Source organism: Bombina bombina, chromosome 1, assembly GCF_027579735.1.
Source record: "Bombina bombina isolate aBomBom1 chromosome 1, aBomBom1.pri, whole genome shotgun sequence".
Taxonomy (NCBI): Eukaryota; Metazoa; Chordata; class Amphibia; order Anura; family Bombinatoridae; genus Bombina; species Bombina bombina.
In genome coordinates, this window is record NC_069499.1 from 240,368,354 (window position 1) to 240,390,261 (window position 21,908).

Below are 21,908 nucleotides of genomic sequence, written 5' to 3' on the forward strand. Positions count from 1 at the left end.
TAAATAGCAGATAAATCTGCTTATTAGACCGTTAAGCCTGGCTCAAATTTACACAAGGGGTACACCCAATTCTTGTGATCACAACAGTGACAGCTTGGGCACCGGAACTATAAGAAGGAGATAGTCGGTGTTCTCTATGCTGACTAGTATACAGACAACTCAGGAGCGGCCATCTTCCCATCCATGCGGGAACCCATCAGCACATGAATTATTCTGCAGATCATTCCACACGCGGGGCTAGATCATAGAGACTAGACAGTAGAAGTCTGAATGCCACCAACACTTGATAAGTCTGCTTGACTTACACACAAAGGGAGCCTAGTACAACTTTCGGAAGAAGCTCATAATATCACAGCAACATTATGGCATTGTGTGAGGAAGCGCTATTTGTCACCTGCTGAATAATCATTTTAAGTGTCTTTTGGACTGTTTCACATTGGAATGGGACGCCATACACAAGCTCATACCCCAAGATCTAACAGTTGTGACTCTAATATATGGAAAAGACATGGGAGAGGAAAATGAGGACTACTCTGTAACTAGACATCAGAAAGAGGAGATAACTTTAACCTACAATGATCCGGTAGAAACTGGAGTGTACAACCCTCAGGAGGTTTTACCTAAGGAGATGAGCTCATTACCTGGTCTACCACATGGAATAGGGGAGGTGATGCCGGTATCTGCAGTGAAGCAGCCCATGACTGCGGAGTGGTTAGAAATGTCTGCTGCGACTTATGAGCGGAGTTGTAACCTCAGAATATGGATCAGAGCGACACAAAGGGAACCATCTTACCAGATATGTCGGGGGATAGAGAAGGAAAAAAGATTCCAAAAGCTGAGAACTCTGCCTTTGAAAAACGTATGTTACTTGTCTTTTCCCCTCTACAGAGCGCCCACTATGTATCAGCCAGGAGCAGTTATTCCACACTACTGTGGCAGGAGAGAGAGTCTAGCCTGCCTGACAGAGCGGTTCCTTACCTCTCAGCAATGTCTGAAAAAAGATGTTGGTTAAAGTCACAGGAACTCAAATCTACCTATTTGTATAACCAGGTCTTAAGAGAAACCATAGACACTAAACTCTGATGTCATGCATCTACTCCACCTACATTTACAGTTAACTTCTGTTTGATATATTTTATAGTTAATGGGACCCATAAAACCATCCATTTTTAGTATTTACTAAATTATACAAAGAATATGTTATGGAAAAGTCAAAACTTAAATGTTGAGTTATATTAGTAGATGTCCAGCACATTACCCTGTATCTGCTTTGCATACAATAATGTTCTTGTTCCATACTATACGTCCAAAAATGATCTAGTACCTTCAGCAGTTCTACTGAGAAACTCAATATATAGTGCTGGGCATTAGACATTATTTTCTCCAAATTTGTTGAGTGATATTTTTACTTATCCAGTAGTTCAGTATGTTAAACTGACCACAGTTAGTGTCTAGTTTTTTAATCCTAGGTCTAATGGGCTCTCTTAGATCTGTATATAACTCCTTTTAGAGTTTTGTTATTGCCTTAGTGCAGGGAGCCTCATTATCCACTCCACTTAACAATGCTAAATAGCTTTTTGTTTTAGCCTGCTTACTATTCTTCTACAGTTTAGAAATAGTTCCTTATAGATATTGCACAGCCATCTAAATGTTAAAGTTTTATAAGTTAAACATTGGTAATTATGGTGATTGTCATGTTTATGTGTTTTGAGCCAATCTCTCTTTATACACTAACTAAACATTTCCCCTGAGTATAAAAATGTTAATGTATATGGCCAAGATGTGGGCTCAGTCCCCTTAACTAACTAAAGATTATTATTCTTTGTAGATTATTATATTTGATGTGCTATGTAGTCTATATAAACACTGAACAAATAGCCTTTAGGTTCTGTCGCACCTCTTTTTGTTGAGGTATATGTTTTATCTCTTAGATCTTACAGCAATAAGAGACCGAATGCTTATATGTATCGTATTAGTTTCATATTATACAGGGTTTTTTATGGGGTTCTGGTTAATTGCACTCAATGTTTGCTAAATGGCTCAACAATTGAATTCCCACAGGTTATTCTCAAGGACAGAATCTGAATCCTCCTGACATGTGATATTTATATAGTTAAGCTTGAAGAAAGATGATGAAAGATTATGTCTTCTATAACCCAACCTAATGTATCAACATATCTGGCTATTGTCTGAGGTTTTAAGGTAGACATAATATATCTATATTACTCTATAACTGACGCATATTAAAACGCATTTTATTGAGATAGTCAATTCTTATACTAACTTAATATCGCAGGGTATAGGGCCCGTGCCCATGTGGCAGACTAATATGTTAAGGAGTAACACTGTCTAAGGAGTCTCTCTGTCCTATATGCCTCAAGATAACCATATAGCAGTAGCATATCTTCCTCACAATCCCTACTAGCACTAATAATAATAGTGTTACCTCACATTTAGCAAATAACCTACGACTGAAGTTAATAGCCTATTATTAGCTAATGTTACAGTTTCTGTCTCTACTCATATCGAAATAAGATCCCTAATTCTTAACTACTAGATCCCCCCCCCCCATATGGTTTACTCTGTAAACATAGGAAAATGTATCCTACGACCTATTCTCCCCGACAATTATAAGACACAAATACTATACCACAGAGGCAACAAACTATAAATTACCTCCCAGGTGATTTGATAATTTAAAAAAAAAAAAAAATATATATATATATATATTTTTATATATATATATATATATATATATATATATATATATATATTTATATATATATATATATATATATATATAAATATAAATATATATATATATATATATATATTTATATATTTATTTATTTATTTTTCCACTAACCAATATTCAAATTTAAAAAATAGTCTCTATCTAACCTACATATCACCTTCAACTAGTTCTAGTACACTATAGTTTGCCTCTGTTGTTCCAAAAATATCCCTTATCCCTGTAAATTTGATATTACTACTCCCACCTACTTATATCCTTACTGACCATGGCCCAAGAGTGGCCATTAAATATACTGAGAAATAGACAGATTAAAAAAAAAAAAGAGGTTCAATACTGACTATGAAGAAAAGTAGAAAAGAAGAAGGCGCCACAATAGTGCAAAATCAGTGGTACATGGTCTAAATGCACGCAGAAAACATCATACTCACAGAGTATAGGGCACTTGAGAAGTGCCACAATTGCTTGCTGGACCTTTTATAGCTGTCCAGATAGCTATCCCCTCGGCACACGACTCCGTCAGCTGCTGGTTATCACAGGCTCGTAAAGGCACTTGTCCACACAAACACAGTCTTACAGTGTAGCATCAAATAGGGGCGGTAGGCTCTTCTAGGTTGAACCCAATGCGTATGAAATTACTGTTTTTGTCTTGCAGGTTGGAACAATGGAGAAGTCTCGTTGCGACTCCAAGGCTTCAAGACTATGTCTTATGCCATAGTTTCAACCTCCTCCCAATACTGACTATATTTGTTACATATCTACAAATTGATATGTGTATGTACTAGAGAGTTATATCTTATTTTTATGATATATTATATACTAAGAGTATTGTTGTTTTGGTTTAAATCTGTATTGTAACCCTGCATTTAACTGAGAGAGAGAGAGTGAAGTGCACTCACAGGAACGAACCACTGGCTCAATACCATAGTTAGCTTGTTCTATAGTGATTTACCACCTGGGTGCAGCTTTTTAGCCCAGTAATGCTTTTCATAGAGTAGAACTTTCCTGTAGTATATCAGTCTGATCCTGCCTATCACGGTCAGTCCAGCGTCAAAATACCATGCAATTCCTCTCTGAGCAAGGAACACAGCAACCCAAGATGATTGTTTCGGCCTTCATTGGGCCACGTCAGTGAGGTGTAGCCATATTAATCTAAGCACACTGAGCAAGGAGTCCACGTCTGGTTGCCCCTTTTTCCCATAGGGAGACTAAATACATATATAGAGAAGTGCACTCACAGGAACAAACAACTGGCTCAATACCATAGTTAGCCTGTTCTATGGTGATTTACAATCTGGGTGCAGCTTTTTAGCCCAGTAATGCTTTTCAGAGAGTAAAACTTTCCTGTAGTATATCAGTCTGATCCTGCCTATTATGGTCAGTCCAGCGCCGAAATACCAGGCAATTCCTCTCTGAACAAGGAACACAGCAATCCAAGATGATCGTTTCGGCCTTCATTGGGCCTTGTCAGTGAGGTGTAGCCATATTCCTCTAAGCACACTGAGCCAGGAGTCCATTTCTGGTTGCCCCTTTTTCCCATAGGGAGACTAAATACATATAGAGAGAAGTGCACTCACAGGAATGAACAACTGGCTCAATACCATATTTAACCTGTTCTATGGTGATTTACAACCTGGGTGCATCTTTTTAGGCCAGTAATGCTTTTCACAGAGTAGAACTTTCCTGTAGTATATCAGTCTGATCCTGTCTATTATGGTCAGTCCAGTGCTGAAATACCAGGCAATTCCTCTCTGAACAAGGAACACAGTAATCCCAGATGATTGTTTCGGCCTTCATTGGGCCTCGTCAGTGAGGTGTAGCCATATTCCTCTAAGCACACTGTCAAGGAGTCTACGTCTGGTTGCCCCTTTTTCCCATAGGGAGACTAAATACATAAAGAGAGAAGTGCACTCACAGGAATGAACAACTGGCTCAATACCATATTTAACCTGTTCTATGGTGATTTACAACCTGGGTGCATCTTTTTAGGCCAGTAATGCTTTTCACAGAGTAGAACTTTCCTGTAGTATATCAGTCTGATCCTGTCTATTATGGTCAGTCCAGCGCCGAAATACCAGACAATTCCTCTCTGAACAAGGAACACAGCAAACCCAGACAACCGTTTCGGCCTTCATTGGGCTTCGTCAGTGAGGTGTAGCCATATTCCTCTAAGCACACTGTCAAGGAGTCTACGTCTGGTTGCCCCTTTTTCCCATAGGGAGACTAAATACATATAGAGAGAAGTGCACTCACAGGAACGAACAACTGGCTCAATACCATAGTTAGCCTGTTCTATGGCGATTTACCACCTCGGTGCAGCTTTTTAGCCCAGTAATGCTTTTCACAGAGTAGAACTTTCCTGTAGTATATCAGTCTAATCCTGCCTATTACGGTCATTCCAGCGCTGAAATACCAGGCAATTCCTCTCTGAACAAGGAACACAGTAACCCCAGATGATTGTTTCGGCCTTCATTGGGCCTCGTCAGTGAGGTGTAGCCATATTCCTCTAAGCACACTGAGCACTTCTCTCTGTGTGTATATATATATATATATATATATATATACACACAGAGAGAGAAATGCACTCACAGGAACGAACAACCAGCTCAATACCATTGTTAGCCTGTTCTATGGCGATTTACCACCAGGGTGCAACTTCTTTTGGCCCAGCAATGCTTTTCACAGAGTAGAACTTTCCTGTAGTATATCAGTCTGATCCCGCCTATTACGGTCAGTCCAGCACCGAAATACCAGGCAATTCCTCTCTGAACAAGGAACAAAGCAACCCCAGACGATTGTTTCGGCCTTCATTGGGCCTCGTCAGTGAGGTGTAGCAGTATTCCTTTAAGCACACTGAGCAAGGAGTCCCCGTCTGGTTTCCCCTTTTTCCCATAGGGAGACTAAATACACACAGAGAGAAATGCACTCACAGGAACGAACAACCAGCTCAATACCATTGTTAGCCTGTTCTATGGCGATTTACCACCTGGGTGCAACTTCTTTTAGCCCAGCAATGCTTTTCACAGAGTAGAACTTTCCTGTAGTATATCAGTCTGATCCCGCCTTTTACGGTCAGTCCAGCACCGAAATACCAGGCAATCTCTCTCTGAACAAGGAACAAAGCAACCCCAAACGATCGTTTCGGCCTTCATTGGGCCTCGTCAGTGAGGTGTAGCAGTATTCCTCTAAGCACACTGAGCAAGGAGTCCATGTCTGGTTTCCCCTTTTTCCCATAGGGAGATTAAATACACACAGAGAGAAATGCACTCACAGGAACGAACAACCAGCTCAATACCATTGTTAGCCTGTTCTATGGCGATTTACCACCTGAGTGCAACTTCTTTTAGCCCAGCAATGCTTTTCACAGAGTAGAACTTTCCTGTAGTACATCAGTCTGATCCGGCCTATTACGGTCAGTCCAGCACTGAAATACCAGGCAATTCCTCTCTGAACAAGGAACAAAGCAACCCCAGACGATCGTTTCGGCCTTCATTGGGCCTCGTCAGTGAGGTGTAGCAGTATTCCTCTAAGCACACTGAGCAAGGAGTCCACGTCTGGTTTCCCCTTTTTCCCATAGGGAGACTAAATACACACAGAGAGAAATGCACTCACAGGAACGAACAACCAGCTCAATACCATTGTTAGCCTGTTCTATGGCGATTTACCACCTGGGTGCAACTTCTTTTAGCCCAGCAATGCTTTTCACAGAGTAGAACTTTCCTGTAGTATATCAGTCTGATCCCGCCTATTACGGTCAGTCCAGCACCGAAATACCAGGCAATTCCTCTCTGAACAAGGAGCAAAGCAACCCCAGACGATCGTTTCGGCCTTCATTGGGCCTCGTCAGTGAGGTGTAGCAGTATTCCTCTAAGCACACTGAGCATATATATACTAGATCTCTACTGACATGTTATAATTAGTTATATTCCCAGCTACTGTGATATCAATGTTATCCTTTACTTAATTAAAGTGCCCAACTCTAAGCTCCCGCCCCTCCTGCCAGAGTCCAATTCCTAGGGAGCCTAACTCCTAACTGTACTGTGTCTCCTGGACAGATCTCTTGACATGTTCCTGCGTCTCACCCTATGAGTGGTCTGCATCACTCCCACATTAAGTATAACTACTAGAGGGTTCCTCTAAGTTTGAACTACCATTATTTACAAATTATTTGTAACTGTATGATATGACATGTTACCGTCTCTTTAAAATTCTGTGCTGCAATAATTTAAACTTATGGATCTAAGATATTTCTCAGGAGTTAAAAAAGGACAAACTAGGTAAGGAAGTAGATCTGATCTGATGTCACATTCGATTTTTAAATCAATACCAATTGATTTTTCTCCCAGAACATATTGCATCCAAACACGTCTTTTCACCTAGTAAAGACTAATCACAACTTTTAATTGATGTGTAAACTAAATGCACATAACATCAAGCAATTTGCATGTGTCTTTATGTGTTTGCACAGAATCGAATCCAATTAGCTGTACAATGTTAAAGGAGGATGTGAATTATATCGTATTGACAAAAATTAGCCAAATTTACATTTTTTTTTAATGTATTGGAAGCCTTGAACATAATTTCCCCCCTTTTTATTCAATAATATTTCCATAAAATTGTTTTGTTTTTGTTCTTTGAAGGACTCACTTATGGATTTTCTAAAACATGCCATAGCCTTAACATTTTATAGCTGAATAATAATTGTAAATTACAAAAGTACAACCATATACAGGTATTTCTGTTTCGCTTTTCTTTTTTTTGTTTTTATTACCTCCACACTAACAAAGTACTGGCTGATCTTACACATCATGCATGAAGGGTAAAAAAAAATAATAATAAGTAAATATATATATATATATATATACAGTATGTATATATATATATATATATATATATATATATATATGTATATATATATATATATATATATATATACACTGTATATATATATATATATATATATATATATTATATGTTGTAGAGATTGTAGGTGAAATGTTAAAAAGGACTGATATCAATGAAGGCCGTCTTACTGAGAGGCGTTTTCTTTTTTATATTCTGACTGTTCTGAACCTGTTATAAAATTGTGACTGCACTGTAACAAACGTGTTAACAAAATAGTTTTTAGGTTCATACTTTGTGAACCCTTTTGTGGCATTTGACAAAGGTGCAAATGGAGCACTGAAACGTTATGCCATTTTTATTTATGCAAAATAAACGCTAAGTTTTATTCTAATCAAGTCCAGTAAGTGCCTTTATTTTTTGGATGGTTTGCTACGATATTACACTAAGGGGCATATTTATCAAGTTCCACATGGAGCTTGAAGGCCCGTGTTTCTGGCGAACCTTCAGGCTCGCCAGAAACACAAGTTGTGAAGCAGCGGTTGTGAAGTAGCATTTTTACACAATGCTAAGTATTTATTGTACTGCTGGCTAGGCTGTGGAAATTTGCAATATTCACTGTATAGTTGCACTTTGTTAGTATTCTACCATACTTAGATCCCAGTATTTAACCTGCCCAGTATTATCCCTTGTATGTTCTTGGGTACTGTGCGCAGCATGGGTGTAGTATGTGTGGGGTACTATCCGGATGATGAGTACATTGACCTAAGGATATAAAGGTGTGCACACCTTCAGGGTTCTGTTTTCTGTCACGTGACTGGGTGGTATATTACAAATGTGATGTAATGATATATATTTTTGGTTATCTATGCTATGATATGGTAACCTTGTGAGATATTATACAGATCAGAGATGTAGCTTCTTTGCTAGCATATTAAATTTTGCTTGATTATTTATAAAAGAGTGCTTGATTCCCTATCTTTTGCATGGTACATTAATTTATATGTCCCAATTCTTTTCTTATAGTCTTTAGTTTGATTTTTTTGTAATTAGGTCTGCACCATCTAGAGGTAATAATACTGTATTATAAACAGTGTTTTGAGTCGAATCACTTATTTAGATTAACCATTTGTCCTGTATATTCTGTTTTTTTAATATATATATTATGGGGGGTAGTTATCAAGCCGTCAACCTCAAATACGGTGGAATTCCGCAGCGTATTTGTGGCGAGGCTGATTCGCCTAAGTTATCAAGCCCTAGATACCGGCAAAAGTAGAATTTTGTGACGTAAGCTTCGATCCGCCGGACTCAGTCTGACACAGATCGATTCTTACTTCACTCCAGATGTTCCGCACACAAGTGCGGCACTATCTGACTACTTTTGCTAGCTATAAAAAAACTAGCAGGTACGCTCGGCACTTTTACGGCCCAGCATACCTGGTTTTCAATCCGCCGCCCTGGAGGCAGCGGATCCCATAGGAATCAATGGGAGTCTGACCATAGCGAAAGTTCATGTTCGCTGCTGACAGACATCCCATTGATTCCTATGGGAGATGTCTGCACCTAACACCCTAACATGTACCCCGAGTCTAAACACCACTAATCTGTCCCCCCTACACCGCCGCAACTAAAAAAAAGTGTTTACCCCCTAAACCGCTGCTCCCGGAGCCCATCGCAAGCTATAATAAACATGTTAACCCCTCTCCTGCCCCCCCTACACCGTCGCCACTGTAATAAATTTATTAACCCCTATCCTGCCCCCCCTACACCGTCGCGACTGTAATAAATTTATTAACCCCTATCCTGCCCCCCACTACACCGCCGCCACTGTAATAAAATTATTAACCCCTAAATCTAAGTCTAACACTAACCCTAACACCCCCTAACTTAAATATTAATTAAATAAATCTAAATAATATTTCTATTATGAACTAAATTAATCCTATTTAAAACTAAATACTTACCTTTAAAATAAACCCTAATATAGCTCCAACATAAATAATAATTATATTGTAGCTATGTTAGGATTTATTTTTATTTTACAGGCAAATTTCAATTTATTTTAACTAGGTACAATAGCTATTAAATAGTTATTAACTATTTAATAGCTTACCTAGCTAAAATAAAGAGAAATTAACCTGTAAAATAAAAACTAACCTAAGTTACAATTACACCTAACACTACACTATACTTTAATAAATTATTCCTATTTAAAACTAAATACTTACCTGTAAAATAAACCCTAAGATAGCTACAATGTAATTAATAATTACATTGTAGCTATTTTAGGATTTATATTTATTTTACAGGTAACTTTGTATTTATATTAGCTAGTTAGAATAGTTATTAAATAGTTATTAACTATTTAATAACTACCTAGCTAAAAGAAATACAAAATTACCTGTAAAATAAATCCTAACCTAAGTTACAAATAAACCTAACACTACACTATCATTACATTAATTAAATAAATTAACTACAAATCACTACAATTAAATACAATTACATAAACTAACTAAAGTACAAAAAATAAAAAAAGCTAAGTTACAAAAAATAAAAAAAATAAGTTACAAACATTTAAAAAAAATTACAACAATTTTAAGCTACTTACACCTAATCTCAGCCCCCTAATAAAATAACAAAGCCCCCCAAAATAAAAAAATGCCCAAGATGGCGTCCCTTCAATTCCGATTGGCTGATAGGATTCTATCAGCCAATCGGAATTAAGGTAGGAACAATCTGATTGGCTGATTGAATCAGCCAATCAGATTGAGCTTGCATTCTATTGGCTGATCGGAACAGCCAATAGAATGCGAACTCAATCTGATTGGCTGATTGGATCAGCCAATCGGATTGAACTTCAATCTGATTGGCTGATTCAATCAGCCAATCAGATTTTTCCTACCTTAATTCAGATTGGCTGATAGAATCCTATCAGTCAAAAGTTCCAGGGAGCGCTCAGACACAGCACTCGAAGCGGCAAAGGTTACCAGGAACCCTGCAGTGGCCTTCACGTAGAGAGTCACACCCCCTCCAATGCGTCGTGATTACGTCACAACTTCACCCGACTGGTGCGAAGACAAGAACGTTCCACCTGTGCTCCAAATTCAAACAGAGACAATGGTAGTCAGCGCACCCAGGTAGGTAAAGGAATACAAAGTAAATAGTATTTGATCCAACTCCTTTATTTGTAATGAATCACATTACAAGTGTATAGGCAGGTATATAGGCATCAAAAATGATACGGCTGGCAGCTCAGGTCAGGAAAAAACAACAATGGTCAGACGCGTTTCCTAGTGCATTAAGCACATTGTCAGCATTAGCTCCTCAGTGACCATAACGTGCACCCATAATTCCTAGGTTTATATGCACAGGTAAACTCCTCCTGGATAATTGCTTAACCAATTATGTGTAAGCAACAATGCACATGTAGGAAAAATTGGGTGCACACTAGGGGAAAATGTTTAAAGTGTGAAGTGGGGGAGAAACCAAGACCTAAAGATAGTACCTCTATCTGTGTTTTAGTAAGCACTGAGGAAGAAAGATTAATAACATTTTCAGTATCTAAGCATATTTCTGAGATAGATTGGCCCTCCTCCTCTGTGGGTATCGACGAGATTTCGGTATGAATGCCAATTGGTCTTAATTCAGAGTGGGATGTTAAGCTATATGTGGATCAATAGTAAGCCAGATTTGAATGTCTATTTATGCATACCTTTTTATTTTTATTTTTATTTTTCAAAACTTTTTTTCAATCTTTAAATTTAATTTGTTCATTGCTGTACCTTTAAATTTTTCATCACATTCAGCATTTAATGATATTTGACTTCAATTGTTTTTGTAAATAATTATACGCATGTTAATAGTGCACAGATCCCAAATAATTTCAGCATATTATAGATATTAATCAATATATATAGGGACTGTAGCATTTTTTGCGTGTTATTTTTTCACATTTTCCCCTAGTGTGCACCCAATTTTTCCTACATGTGCATTATTGCTTACACATAATTGGTTAAGCAATTATCCAGGAGGAGTTTACCTGTGCATATAAACCTAGGAATTATGGGTGCACGTTATGGTCACTGAGGAGCTAATGCTGACAATGTGCTTAATGCACTAGGAAACGCGTCTGACCATTGTTGTTTTTTCCTGACCTGAGCTGCCAGCCGTATCATTTTTGATGCCTATACACCTGCCTATACACTTGTAATGTGATTCATTACAAATAAAGGAGTTGGATCAAATACTATTTACTTTGTATTCCTTTACCTACCTGGGTGCGCTGACTACCATTGTCTCTGTTAGAATCCTATCAGCCAATCAGAATTGAAGGGACACCATCTTGGATGATGTCCCTTAAAGGAGCCTTCATTCGTCGGTAGTCCGTCGGGCCAGCAGGATGTTCCGCGTCAGAGGTCTGCAAGATGGATCCTGAAGAAGAAGATTGAAGACCCTGCTTGGAAGATGACATCACCCGGATCGAAGACTTCTTCAGCGCCGCTTGGAGGATCACTTCATCGGATGGAAGACTTCTTCAGCGCCGCTTGGAGGATCACTTCATCGGATGGAAGATTTCTTCAGCGCCCCTTGGAGGATAACTTCTGCCGCTCCGGATCTCCTCTTCGGTTCCATCGCTGCTCGGCTGAGTGAAGACGACTCAAGGTAGGATGATCTTCAGGGGGGTAGTGTTAGGTTTTTTTAAGGGGGGTTTGGGTTAGATTAGGGGTATGTGGGTGGTGGGTTTTAATGTTGGGGGGGTTGTATTTTTCTTTTACAGGCAAAAGAGCTGAATTCTTTGGGGCATGCCCCACAAAAGGCCCTTTTAAGGGCTGGTAAGGTAAAAGAGCTTTGAACTTTTTTCATTTAGAATAGGGTAGGGCATTTTTTTTATTTTGGGGGGTTTGTTATTTTATTAGGGGGCTTATTTAATTGTAGTGATTTGTAGTTAATTTATTTAATTAATGTAATGATAGTGTAGTGTTAGGTTTAATTGTAACTTAGGTTAGGATTTATTTTACAGGTAATTTTGTATTTCTTTTAGCTAGGTAGTTATTAAATAGTTAATAACTATTTAATAACTATTCTAACTAGCTAAAATAAATACAAAGTTACCTGTAAAATAAATATAAAGCCTAAAATAGCTACAATGTAATTATTAATTATATTGTAGCTATCTTAGGGTTTATTTTACAGGTAAGTATTTAGTTTTAAATAGGAATAATTTATTAAAGTATAGTGTAGTGTTAGGTGTAATTGTAACTTAGGTTAGTTTTTATTTTACAGGTTAATTTCTCTTTATTTTAGCTAGGTAAGCTATTAAATAGTTAATAACTATTTAATAGCTATTGTACCTAGTTAAAATAAATTGAAATTTGCCAGTAAAATAACAATAAATCCTAACATAGCTACAATATAATTATTATTTATATTGTAGCTATATTAGGGTTTATTTTAAAGGTAAGTATTTAGTTTTAAATAGGATTAATTTAGTTCATAATAGAAATATAATTTAGATTTATTTAATTAATATTTAAGTTAGGGGGTGTTAGGGTTAGTGTTAGACTTAGGTTTAGGGTTTAATAATTTTATTACAGTGGCGGCGGTGTAGTGGGGGGCAGGATAGGGGTTAATAAATGTATTATAGGTGGCGACGGTGTAGGGGGGGCAGGATAGGGGTTAATAAATTTAATATAGGTTGCGGCGGGGTCCGGGAGCGGCGGTTTAGGGGTTAATACATATATTATAGTTGCGGCGGGGTCAGGGAGCGGCGGTTTAGGGGTTAAACTATTTATTTAGTTGCGGCGAGGTGCGGGATCAGCAGGATAGGGGTTAATAACTTTATTATAGAGGGCGGCGGTATGGGGGGGGCAGGATAGGGGTTACTAGGTATAATGTAGGTTGCGGCGGTGTCCGGGAGTGGGGGTTTAGGGGTTAATACATTTATAAGAGTTGTTGCGGGGTCTAGGAGCGGCGGGTTAGGGGTTAATAACTTTATTTAGTTGCGGGGGGCTCAGGGGGCGCCGGTATAGGGGGTAAAACAGTGTAGTTAGTGTGGGTGCTTAGTGACAGGCTAGCAATAAAGCTGGGAAAAAGCCGAAGAGCAGCGAGATCGGATGAGTGATAACTCTCACAGTCAGCTGCTCATCGCCCCGTACTTGGTGAGCGGCTTTTTGACAGATTTATTGATAACTTAGGCAAATTTTTTCAGGTCCGTGGCGGCGATGGTAGGCGAGCTTAGGCGGGCGTATTGGGTCGGCGAAGGCAGGAAAGTTGATAACTACCCCCCTATATGTTGTAGATGTTGCAGGTAAAATATTAAAAAGGACTGATATCAATGAAGGTGGTCTTACCAAGAGGCGTTTTCTTTTTGTATCGCTGAAGTACATTCTCACTGTTCTGAACCTGTTATAAGATTGTGACTGCACTGTAACAAACGTGTTCTATATTAATAACACATTTGTTACAGTGCGTTGCAATATTATAAGTATAACACGTTCAGAACAGTAAGAACTTTTATCGGCTATAAAAATAGAATATGGGGGAAAAAAATCAATTCCAAAAAGAAGAAACGATTTATACAGTGACAAGTTGAAAAAAACACATATTTGTAAAACTAGAAAGCAGAAGCAGCTACTGTCTTCTATGAAATATTAATATCACTAAATCTTCTTCCTAAAAACAAAATGCTAAAAAGCAAAAAAACATAATTTATGTAAGTCCATGAGTTAGTGACGTATGGGATATACATTCCTACCAGGAGGGGCAAAGTTACCCAAACCTCAAAATGCCTATAAATACACTCCTCACCACACCCACAATTCAGTTTAACGAATAGCCAAGCAGTGGGGTGATAAAGAAAGGAGTAGAAAGCATCAAAAAAAGAAATTTGGAGATAATTGTGCTTTATACAAAAAATCATAACCACCATAAAAAGGGTGGGCCTCATGGACTCTTGCCAATATGAAAGAAATGAATTTATCAGGTAATTCTTACATAAATAATGTTTTCTTTCATGTAATTGGCAAGAGTCCATGAGCTAGTGACATATGGGATAGCAATACCCAAGATGTGGAACTCCACGCAAGAGTCACTAGAGAGGGAGGGATAAAAAAAAAAACAGCCATTTTCCACTGAAAAAATTAATCCACAACCCAAAGAAAAAAAAAGTTTACTCTCATAAATGAAAAAAAAAAAACTTAAATCAAAAGCAGAAGAATCGAACTGAAACAGCTGCCTGAAGAACTTTTCTACCAAAAACTGCATCAAAACGATACATCAAAATGGTAGAATTTAGTAAATGTATGCAAAGAGGACCAAGTTGCCACTTTGCAAATCTGATCAACTGAAGCTTCATTCTTAAAGGCCCACGAAGTGGAGACTGATCTAGTAGAATGAGCTGTAATTCTCTGAGGCGGGGCCTGACCAAGAAGCCAAGGAAATAGCAGAAGCTTTCTGACCTTTCCTAGGACCAGAAAATAAAACAAATAGACTGGAAGTCTTCCTGAAATCTTTAGTAGCTTCCACATAATATTTTAAAGCTCTTACCACATCCAAAGAATGTAAGGATCTTTCCAAAGAATTCTTAGGATTAGGACACAAGGAAGGGACAACAATTTCTCTACTATTGTTGTTAGAATTCACAACCTTAGGTAAAAATTGAAAAGAATTCAAAAGAAAGGGGTGTGTGATGGCACTACTTAAAATAATGAGAGATGGGCTAGTAATGGTCAAACGAATGGCCTTATTTGCAGTAACTGGAGCCCAGGGGTGCTATGTACTAATTCACAATTGAGATTAAGTAACCAAAGGCGGTTACACCAAAAGAGTACAAATAAAAGCACTCACTCTCTTGTTGGTGTATACTAGTATGGTGTGGTGTACGTGAAAAAAAAGGACACATTAAAATATAACACTTTAATAGAATTAATTCAAAATTGGGGTACGCTAAAAACCACTGGAGAACTATTAAAGGTTCTTATGTTATAGATCTGAGAGAATATCCAATCATGTATAATGATAGTGATGATTGGTCAGGTATTGTATGGATAAACTAGAGATTTAGTTTAGGTCAAATCCATGTCCAGGTGTGAAATGGGAGTATATATGTATTAATGCATACATTGAAGCCCAGTAGGAGGTACAATATACAAGGTAGAAATCTACAAATAACAATCTACATAAAGTAGAGCCCTGTCATATGGTTAGCAAAGAATGCTAGGACATCATATACTCTCCTAGTATGATGTACTTGTTAATATGGTATAAGGTCTTGAGATCTATGGATATGAGTATATATACCGTCCTATAGATATAGTGTGAATTTGTATGGCAGGGGTTGCTGTTCAAAGTCCAACTGAGTGGTATTGAAGCAGCAGTAACTATATTGGGGTTAGCCTAGCGTCCTGAGCTGTCAGTACAGAGACTGACATAGTATGAGCTTATAGATACTATTAATAGAAGTAATGCAACCAGAGTCAGGTATATGATAAGTAACTGGAATTGCCAGGAATCAGATCTCGGTTAGTACTCGTTACATTATAGGTATGGTTTATTGGTTTCCTTATGTTTGCGATGGGAGAAACTATAAAAACACATTTACTCCATATGTACTTGCGCTATTCTAAGTAACAGTGCAAGGCTGTAGCTGTGTATATTGGACAGTATGTAAATCGTGGGTTATCAGGAATACTTAGTGTCTGATGTTTAAGATAAAATATCGTTGTAAGATGGTTCATTCATAGCTCAATTCTGCTATCAACTGCTATAGCTCATATAACAAATCCTGATATGATAACCACACGATATAACTGTTTCACATGTACTAGGAGCATAGATTTATTAGAGGTTAGTGTCATAGGTTAATATCCTGTTTGATAAGTTGTTGTCACTGTTACACTATATCCTTTTCATATTCCCCCACTATAGCATTGTGGTTATGCAAATCAGTTAATCTTATGCTGCGGCTACGAACATATAGTTATTAACTGTTCATAGGGATACTATACTCTGGTCTGGTTGTTGGAAATCATGAGTATATTAGTTCACACGTACTTCAGTGCTGTATTATTAGGTGTGTACTGGTACTTTAAGTTTATGTTTAAAGACGCTAATAAATGTTATCACAGTTCATAGGTGTATTTTTCAGGCCGTTTCTATTTTTTTTAAATTTAAATAATTTGAGTATTCCCATTTCACACCTGGACATGGATTTGACCTAAACTAAATCTCTAGTTTATCCATACAATACCTGACCAATCATCACTATCATTATACATGATTAGATCTTCTCTCAGATCTATAGCAAAAATTGAAAAGAAGTCCGCAAAACTGCCTTATCCTGATGAAAAATCTGAAAAGGAGGCTCACAAAAAAGAGCAGATAGCTCAGAAACTCTTCTAGCAGAAGATATAGCCAAAAGGAACAACACTTTCCAAGAAAGTAGTTTAATGTCCAAAGAATGCATAGGCCCATAGTTATCAAGGTCTGGCGGACCTGATCCGACAGTGCGGATCAGGTCTGCCAGACCTCGCTGAATACGGCGAGCAATACGCTCAGCGTATTCAGCATTGCACCAGCAGCTCACAAGAGCTGCTGGTGCAACACCGCCCCCTGCAGACTCGCGACCAATAGGCCGCCAGCAGGGGGGTGTCAATTAACCCGATCGTACTCGATCAGGTTGATTTCCAGCGATGTCTGTCCGCCTGCTCAGAGCAGGCGGACAGGTTATGGAGCAGCGGCCTTTGTGACCGCTGCTTCATAACTGCTGTTTCTGGCGAGTCTAATGACTCGCCAGAAACACGGAGCATCAAGCTCCATTCGGAGCTTGATACATATGCCCCATAGGCTCAAATGGAAAAGCCTGTAAAGCCTTCAAAACCAAATTAAGACTCCAAGGAGGAGAAATTGATTTAATGACAGGCTTAATACGAACTAAAGCCTGTACAAAACAGTGAATATCAGGAAGTATAGCAATCTTTCTGTGAAATAAAACAGAAAGAGCAGAGATTTGTCCCTTCAAGGAACTTGCAGACAAACCCTTATCCAAACCATCCCGAAGAAACTGTAAAATTCTAGGAATTCTAAAAGAATGCCAAGAGAATTTATGAGAAGAACACCATGAAATGTAAGTCGTCCAAACTCTATAATAAATCTTTCTAGAGACAGATTTATGAGCTTGTAACATAGTATTAATCACTGAGTCAGAGAAACCTCTATGACTTAGTACTAAGCGTTCAATTTCCATACCTTCAAATTTAATGATTTGAGATCCTGATGGAAAAACGGACCTTGAGGCAGTAGGTCCGGCCTTAAAGGAAGTGGCCAAGGCTGGCAACTGGACATCTGAACTAGTTCCGTATACCAAAACCTGTGTGGCCATGCTGGAGCCACCAGCAACACAAATGATTGTTCCATGATGATTTTGGAGATCACTCTTGGAAGGAGAACTAGAGGCGGGAAAATGTAAGCAGGATGATAACACCAAGGAAGTGTCAGCGCATCCACTGCTTCCGCCTGAACATCCCTGGACCTGGACAGGTATCTGGGAAGTTTCTTGTTTAGATGAGAGGCCATGAGATCTATCTCTGGAAGACCCCACATCTGAACAATCTGAGAAAACACATCTGGATGGAGAGACCACTCCCCTGGATGTAAAGTCTGATGGCTGAGATAATCCGCCTCTCAATTGTCTATACCTGGGATATGCACCGCAGAGATTAGACAGGAGCTGGATTCCGCCCAAGCAAGTATCCGAGATACTTCTTTCATAGCTTGGGGACTGTGTCCCACCCTGATGATTGACATATGCCACTGTTGCGATATTGTCTGTAAACAAATGAACGGTTCTCTCTTTAACAGAGGCCAAAACTGAAGAGCTCTGAGAATTGCACAGAGTTCTAAAATATTTATTGGTAATCTCGCCTCTTGAGATTTCCAAACCCCTTGTGCTGTCAGAGATCCCCAAACAGCTCCCCAACTAGAAAGACTCGCATCTGTTGTGATCACAGTCCAGGTTGGCCGAACAAAAGAAGCCCCTTGAACTAAACAATGGTGATCTATCCACCACATCAGAGAGTGTCGTACATTGGGATTTAAGGATATTAATTGTGATATCTTTGTATAATCCCTGCACCATTGGTTCAGCATACAAAGCTGTAGAGATCTCATGTGAAAACGAGCAAAGGGGATCGCATCTGATGCTGCAGTTATGAGACCTAAAACTTCCATGCACATAGCCACTGAAGGGAGTGACTGAGACTGAAGCTGCAACCAATCGTGTGAGATTCTGCAGTATGTAAAGACTGAGCTAGTACCAAGATATTGTCCAAATAAGGAAACACCGCAATACTCTGTTCTCTGATTACAGAGAGTAGGGCACCTAGAACCTTTGTAAAGATTCTTGGAGCTGTTGCTAGGCCAAATGGAAGAGCAACAAATTGGTAATGCTTGTCAAGAACAGAGAATCTCAGGAACTGATAATGTTCTGGATGAATCGGAATATGAAGGTATGCATCCTGCAAGTCTATTGTGGACATATAATGTCCTTGCTGAACAAAAGGCAGAATAGTCCTTATAGTCACCATCTTGAAAGTTGGTACTCTTACATAACGATTCAAAATTTTCAGATCCAGAACTGGTCTGAATGAATTTTCTTTCTTTGGGACAATGAATATATTTGAATAAAACCCCAGACCTTGTTCCTGAAAAGGAACCGGCATGATTACCCCTGAAACCTCCAGGTCTGAAACACACTTCAGGAAGGCCTGAGCTTTTACTGGATTTACTGGGATGCGTGAGAGAAAAAATCTTCTCACAGGAGGTCTTACTCTGAATCCTATTCGGTACCCTTGAGAGACAATGCTCTGAATCCATTGATTTTGGACAGAATTTGCCCAAACATCCTTGAAAAACCTTAATCTGCCCCCTACCAGCTGAGCTGGAATGAGGGCCGCACCTTCATGCGGACTTAGGGGCTGACAGTGGTTTCTTAAAAGGCTTGGATTTATTCCAATTTGAGGAAGGCTTCCAATTGGAAACAGTTTCCTTGGGGGAAGGATTAGGTTTTTGCTCCTTATTTTGACGAAAGGAACGAAAACGATTAGAAGCCTTAGATTTACCCTTAGGTTTTTTATCCTGAGGCAAAAAACTCCCTTCCCCCCAGTAACAGTTGAAATAATAGAATCCAACTGAGAACCAAATAAATTATTACCTTGGAAAGAAAGAGATAGTAATCTAGACTTAGATGTCATATCAGCATTCCAAGATTTAAGCCACAAAGCTCTTCTAGCTAAAATAGCTAAAGACATGGATCTAACATCAATTTTCATAATATCAAAAATTGCATCACAAATAAAATGATTAGCATGTTGTAGTAAACGAACAATGCTATATAAGTCAGAATCCAATTCTTGTTGCGCTAAATTCTCCAACCAGAAAGTTGATGCAGCCGCAACATCAGCCAAAGAAATTGCAGGTCTGAGAAGATGACCTGAATATAAATAGGCTTTCCTTAGATAAGATTCAAGCTTCCTATCTAAAGGATCCTTAAAAGAAGTACTATCTTCCATAGGAATAGTGGTACGTTTAGCAAGAGTAGAAATGGCCCCATCAACTTTGGGGATTTTTTCCCAAAACTCTATAGAATTTGCTGTTAAAGGATACAATATTTTAAACCTTGAAGAAGGAATAAAAGAAGTACCTGGCTTATTCCATTCCTTAGAAATCATATCAGAAATAGCCTCAGGAATAGGAAAAACCCCTGGAGAAACCACAGGAGGTTTAAAAACAGCATTTAAACGTTTATTAGACTTAATGTCAAGAGGACTGGTTACCTCAATATCCAAAGTAATTAACACTTCTTTTAATAAAGAATGCATATACTCTATTTTAAATAAATAAGTAGATTTGTCAATGTCTGAGGAAGGATCTTCTGTATCAGATAGATCCTCATCAGAGGAGGATAAATTATTATGTTGTTGGTCATTTGAAATTTCATCAACTGAATGATAAGTTTTAAAAGACCTTTTACGTTTATTAGAAGGTGGAAATGCAGACAAAGCCTTCTGGATAGAATCAGAAACAAATTCTTTAAAATTCATAGGTATATCATGTACATTAGAAGTTGAAGGAACTGCAACTGGCAATGTACTACTACTGATGGACACACTATCTGCATGTAAATGTTTATCATGACAACTATTACAAATGACATTCGGCGAAATAATTTCCACAATCTTACAACAAATGCACTTAGCTTTGGTAGAACCGATGTCAGGCAGCAATGTTCCAGCAGAAACTTCTGAGGCAGGATCAGCTTGAGACATCTTGCAAAATGTAAAAGAAAAAACAACATATAAAGCAAAATTATAAATTTCCTTATATAACAGTTTCAGGAATGGGAAAAAAATGCAAATAGCATAGCCCTCTGATAGAGAAAAAGGCAAGAGGCAAACATCAATGGGATATTAAAATAATGAAAAAGTTTGTAACTGAAAACTTTTTTGGCGCCAATAATAACCGGAAATGACACACTCGCGTCACTAATGACGCAACCGTGTGTAAGGCTTCGGCGTCAGCTATGATGCCGGAAATGACGAAGTTGCGTCATAGACGTATTTTTCGCGCCAAAAAAATTCTCGCGCCAAGAATGACGCAATAAAGTGTAGCATTTGGTGCACCCGCGTGCCCAATACCGCCCGCAATTTGCAAGAAGTAGTCAATTTGAAAAAAAAGACAAAACCCCAGGTAAGAAAAACATTTCTTAAAAATTTTTTATTTTCCCATAATATGAAACTGACAGTCTGCAGAAGGAAATACATGAACCTGACTCATGGCAAATATTAGTACAATACATATATTAAGAACTTTATATAAATGCATAAAGTGCCAAACCATAGCTGAGGTGTCTTAATAAAAAACATACTTACCAAAAGACACCCATCCACATATAGCAAATAGCCAAACCAGTACTGAAACAGTTATCAGTAGAGGTAATGGTAAATTGAGAGTATATCGTCGATCTGAAAAGGGAGGTAGGAGATGAATCTCTACGACCGATAACAGAGAACCTATGAAATAGACCCCCGTTAGGGAAATCATCATATTCAACAAGTGATACTCCCTTCACGTCCCTCTGACATTCGCTGTACTCTGAGAGGAATCGGGCTTCAACAATGCTGAGAAGCGCATATCAACGTAGAAATCTTAGCACAAACTTACTTCACCACCTCCATAGGAGGCAAAGTTTGTAAAACTGAATTGTGGGTGTGGTGAGGGGTGTATTTATAGGCGTTTTGAGGTTTGGGAAACTTTG